Raw genomic sequence first — 6,007 nt, 5'->3', positions numbered from 1 at the left:
CCCCCCCATTTTTTGTCCAATCCATAATATTCTTCAATTTACTCAAGTCATTTTTTATTTAACTTTTCATCAATGACCACAGATTTAGTCATTCAACAGTTTCAACAACATTTAACCTCTCATGGGAAAATGTAATTTAATTTAAGGCTTTTACTTATGAAGATTTATTTATTTTTTCAGTTGCTCCTTTCTGCAAGGGTTGCCACAGCAAGCAAACTCACACAAAAGATCTGTTAGTTGTTTTCTGCCAGTTGTCCATCTTGACACAACCTGAGTTCAAACCTGCCACCTCAGGCTTGTGAGACTGCAGCACCAACCCCTACATTTCAGTGGCCCAAGACTTTTACATATCAAGACACTGTGAAAGTGATCTGGCTGTTACCAGGTTCGAAAATTGTTCTAATCTAACCTCAAGTGAACATAACCGTACAACAGATTCCATCATGTCATTCAGTGAAAACAAAGGCAAAAGTGAAAAGCAGCGTGCAAAATCTTTAGTCCAGCCTCTGTTCCAAGTGCAGAATGGATTTTACCAGCAGGGACTTTCAGTAGTGGTTTTCTGTAGTTTATTGGTTACCTGTATGGCCATGGATCAGTTTTGGCTCACTTTTCTTTCCAACATAGTTGGAAATGATTAGTTGGCTTCATTGGTTTCTGCACTTTTTTCTTAAGGCCCTTCTACAATATTTCAGTCAGGTTGAAGTATTGAGATTGACTGGAGCATTGCAACACCATGGCTGCGCGTTCACACTGCAGGCAAATGCGACCCAAATCAGATTTTTTATGACAGTCTGAACACAACAAATCTGATTTTTTCAAATCCAACCCCAGTTGTGGTAATAAATCTGATGTTTTCAAAGTGACTGCAGTCTGAACGCTCATGTCACATTCCACATCTGACTTTTCCATCAGTGAGGTGGGGCTGAAGGATGGATAAGGTACTAACCTCAAGTCACGCTGTTTAAATCTGTAGCTCTATGTGTTTACAGCTCCAAAACAGAAGTCCAGTTGCTTCTTCTTTTTACTTTTAATTTTCCATCATGTAGATAGTAACGTCCAGCCTGGGTCGCGGAGCGTATCGATCCTAAAGTTACTCGGTCGATACATTATTTCTAGCCTGGTAAAAACCAGACCCTTGTCCTTCACTTTGCTTCGTACGAGGGTCTGGACTCGCGGCCATAGAGAAGCGATTCTTGCTGGAGGTGTGGCCTCTGCTGAAGTGTATGTGTGTGTATGTCGCTGTGAAGGAGGTTAAGCTAAGAAGCTAACCGGAAATCGCGTGTGCTGTAAACAACCCTACTGAGAGGAGAAAAGTACCGAGCTGAATGAGACGACTGTAAATGAGAGCTGCTGCTTTGTCAGACAAATTTAATTTAATTTGGAAGCCTTATCATCACGAATTGGCTTCATTCATTTCCTCCACTGCCGTATGCTAAAATAACTAGCAGACACTGCGCAGAACATCAACGTCATTCAAAACTCCGCCTTCTATTTGCTGATTGGCCCAGGTAAAATAAACTACAAGCACACACTGCGCAGAAAATTGGCGTTCTGTTCTCTGATTGGTTCAGCTAAAAGTCTGCCAGTGAAATCCTTGTCTATGGGAGAAATCCCAGATGGAGCAGTGAAGGGAAACTAGAATTGAGCGGAACTGCATAGGAAGGCAAGGGTCAGGCTACTTTATTTCCAGCTCGTTGCTTMGTTCCAAAACGAAAAGCTTCACCGGAGCATCCAGTCAAAGGCAGGTTCAGATATAAACACTGAACAAGACAAGCATGTCAGATAATTATTTAATCAGCTCTGATTAAACAATAACTTCAGATTTGACATGCTAATAATAGCATCCATGCTAACGCTGTAAACAAACAAGCCGGCTGAATGAGAAGTCAAGTCTTTTACTGCGCATGCAGGTTACACCAGTGCTGTGTAGAGTTCACACTGGAGTCTGATGGAGGTCACATTTAAAATGTAATGTGAATGTTCACAACAAAAGATCGGATTTGTTCAAAGGATCAGAATTGAGCATTAAGACCTGCAGTGTGAACGTAGCCTTTTTCTGTTTTTCAGTAGTTCTGTTGTAGATTAGCTGCTGCATTTGGAATCACGGTTCTGTTGCATCATGACACAGTTTGGTTCAAGCTTCACTAGTCGGACAGATGGCCTCATATGTGACTCTGAAATACTCTGGTCCACAGAGGTGGTCATGGTTGGCTCAGTACCTGCATGGTGTCCAGGTCATGAGGCTGCAAAACAAGCCCAAATGATCAGCCCTCCACTACCGTGCTCACAGTTGGTGTGAGGTGTTTGTGCTTATTTTGTTGTGTTTGGTTTCCTCTAAACATGTTGCAGTGCATTATGGGTACACATTTCTGTTTTGGCCAAAGGACATTGATCTTGAAGTCTTAATATTTGAAAAGGCTGTCTCGTTCAGTCCTTCCAAACAAGCTAAYTGACCTGTGATTAACTTTAACATTTAACTTTCTGAGACCTGTAGAGTCTGAGATGGAGGAGCTCTGTTTTGTAATTTCTCTGAGCATTGCACGGTCTGGACTTGGGGTGAAGTTGGGACATCCACTCCTGTGTTTGGAAAAGGCCTCATAATCCTTTGTTAAGGGCTCGACACACGGGAGGTGACGTCGCTCGCTCTCCATTCATTTCCTATGGAGCCTGTGCGGTGAAGCGACAATCGCTTGCCCTCCTCCAGCTAAGCGACCGGYGAAAATAGTGCATGTGAAATTTCGCGCTCGTACACGTTGACGTGCACACGCGAGCTTGCGWCGTGACATATGAAAGTTGAAAAATGTTCAACTTTTGTCGCTGTCGCTTAGCGTACAACCAATCAGCGAGGGTTTCATTGACTGACCAATGAGAGGAGAGTATGCTACACACTGCCGTCAGCTAACACTTTCACCAAGTGTTTACTAAAAAGCTTTGTGGGAATTTATCGGCACCAGGGTGAAGTTTATGGTAAGTTTTTCCTCATAAAACTGTATCTTGATGTGTGTTTGTTTTTCAATATCATTAGCATCGCAATATTTGTTTAGTTTACACGTCCGTAATGCACATCCCCCTTCAGAGTCAAGAACCAATCAAATTTTGTGGAGACAAGCGACCTGAGAGCGCRATTCGCAACGCTGCAATCGCTATCGCATCCCGTGTGTCGGGTTTCACCCTGGCTGCGATGACAGCCGTTAATCGCTGTAGTTTGTCGCTGCCCGTGTGTCGAGCCCTTTAGGCAGCAACAGTTGTGTTTCTGGGCTCATTAAGCCTCATGCAAGAACCGATTGTACGAACAGATTTGTTCTTAAGTTGTGCGAACGAGTGATTTAGGAGAACTTGTGACATTCACCAATTTTCTCATATTGTAAGATTTTTTTTCAGATACAAAATTCACGAGTAGTCCAGACCTGTCGTATATTTTACGAGCAGCCTGTCTACTATTATCCAGACTGATTTTTCTCATAATAACTTTATATTTCATTAGTTTGAAGACATTTCGAGTTGAAAATAAATCACACTCCATAATTATGTTGACAAGAGGCTATTCTTTTGAATTAGAATTAGAATTTTAAATGTAAAAATGTAGACTAACAACATAAATTGTTTAAATTAAATTAAATTAAATTGGCTATTAATTCTGTTGTATAGCATTACAAAATTAATATGAAGTTAAGTGAAGTTTGGAGACATTTTAAAATGCCTTTTTTTCCAGAAACGCAACTGACACTTGCGACGGCCTGTGACACGACCCACAGGAGACACAACATTAACAGCAGTCATCATTTTATTCCTTTAATTCCACAGCTGACGCTGCTAAAAATGTCAGATTTTCTTTTCTGGATCTCTGACAGCAGGACTTCAATCTCAGAACTTGTAAAGTTCTTCTTTTTACGTGTTATTTATGAATGGACACTTCCTGTTATGTGGGGCAGGAAACATAGACTTACATGGTGTTTTAGGGTGTTAGATTATGCTAACCTCCTCTCCTCGTGCGCAAGCACCTGATACGCATTCATCAGTTTATGCTGCTCATTAAAATGCTTTTCCTGAAGATAGAAGAAAGTTTGTTGAATCTGACATGCCATGTTTGTACGAACCCTTCGTACGAACAAAAGTAAGAGAAATTTAGGGTAAGAATACAAACATGTTCTTGCACGAGGCCCATTGTTCATGTCGTTCCTCCTTGGTATTGTGTTAACACACACACCTGTGTACTCTAGATCAGAGAACTGCAGATATGAAGCAACTTCTTATGTTTTGCTGATGATTAGTTTATCAGTGCATTTGATCAGCAACTCCTGACTCCTACTTTCCCTCCTGAATCCTATTTCCTAATCCTAAATCTGCAGCAAAACAGGACTTGTTTGGTTTTTTTACATTTTAGTTTTTTGTTTTGTTTTGTTTAATAAATGCATAAAACTGGAATCTGCTGTGTGTTTTAGTACACTTTGTTAGATTAGAACAATTTCAGAACCTGGTAAAGACCAGATCCTTTTTATTTTGTCAAATTACATAAAACCAATTGAAACAGGGTGTTTGTTTTTTCATTACAGTATAAAACAATAATGAATTTACATTACCTTAGATGATTACTGGAACTTTTATTGATGTTCATTACGTTACTCTGCCATGTTTCTACAGTAGCAGTACAGAATAGACAAACCAAGCATTGACCCAAGGGAAGATTTCGTGTTTTTAGTGGGATTTCTTTAACGTGTTTTGTCCRTGCTGGGAGAGAAACTGAGGTGGAGTTATTCAAGTGTAGCAAAATACAACTCACTAAAACCTACAGACTGAACCTTTAAAAACTGAGAGCAGAATAACAGGAAAAATCTCTGAAGCACGCCATCATTGGTTTTAAAAAAATAGAAGTCTGATGTGACAAATTAACACCACTGACATCTGATAGACCAGAATTCTGTTACTTCCTGAAAATAATCGCCCAACTCATTTTTATTTTAAGTTTTATTTAGGAAACACAAAAAGTTTAACCAAAACATTTGCATGACAGTTTTTGTGTTTCCTGAAAAACTTGAACAAAATGAGTTAAATGTTTTTTTTAGGAAGGCAACGGTAACACTTCCTGTGTGTAAATCCAGTCTTTTCATTGGGCTTTGTCTCACTTAATATTTTTCTAGATTCTGTTTCAAAATGCACATAAACATCTAAGAAAAAATAAACAATCAGGACATTTGGCTGTTGTGTACCTTTACTAAAAGCAGCTTCTTAGATTTTTTTGTATAGCACCTTTCCAACAGTTACAAAGTGCTTTTCATCACATAGTAAAATCAAAACACATAAAATACAAAGCACAACATGCTAAAATCAACAATTAAAAACCAACTCATAATAATATGTTTTTAAAAGAGGACAAAGAAGAGGCTTGTCTGATGTAAAGTGGCTGTGCGTTCCATAGAAGAGGAGCCCTGATGGAAAAGTCTCAATAACCCTCTGTCTGTAATCGTGCTCTGGGCACTAAAAGTAGTGACTGATAGATGATCTCAGAGGTCACAGGGGGTGTAAGGTGTAAATAACTCAGTAATATAAGATGGTGCAAGTCCATTCAGTGATTTAAAAACTAACAATACAATCTTGAAATCAATGCTAAGCACCACAGTGCAAAGAAGCAAGAACAGGAGTGATATGATCACATTTCTGGGTTCTGCTGAGGACTCCAGCTGCTGTATTTTATACTAATTGGAGACTTTTAAGAATTTTTTAGGCAGACCAGCAAACAGAGAATTGCAGTAATCAAGATGAAGGTTTTAGTGTCTGCAAAAAAGGTCATTGATATTATGTTGGAAAATACCTGATTTGATAATAGCCAGTTTTAATACTATATAAACCACCCCCAAGGTTTCTAGCCTGATGGGAACAATAAAAACCTGAAGAATTTGAACTATAGTGTCTCTAAAAGCTTTGGGACCAAAAACCAACACCTCAGTTTTATTTTTTAACAATAAATAGTTATCAGACATCCAGACCTTAATATCAGTGAGATGTGAAC

The 6,007-nt window shown here is 39.3% G+C and overlaps 1 protein-coding gene across 1 annotated transcript in view; it reads left to right on the top strand.

Annotated features, from left to right (window-relative positions):
* The window catches only part of ppip5k1a (diphosphoinositol pentakisphosphate kinase 1a), a gene marked incomplete in the record, with an annotated part of 51,223 nt that overhangs the window by 39,428 nt on the left and 5,788 nt on the right, over positions 1-6,007 (top strand).

Source organism: Austrofundulus limnaeus, unplaced genomic scaffold, assembly GCF_001266775.1.
Source record: "Austrofundulus limnaeus strain Quisiro unplaced genomic scaffold, Austrofundulus_limnaeus-1.0 Scaffold292, whole genome shotgun sequence".
Lineage (NCBI taxonomy): Eukaryota > Metazoa > Chordata > Actinopteri > Cyprinodontiformes > Rivulidae > Austrofundulus > Austrofundulus limnaeus.
This window is presented reverse-complemented; position numbering and strand designations above follow the sequence as displayed.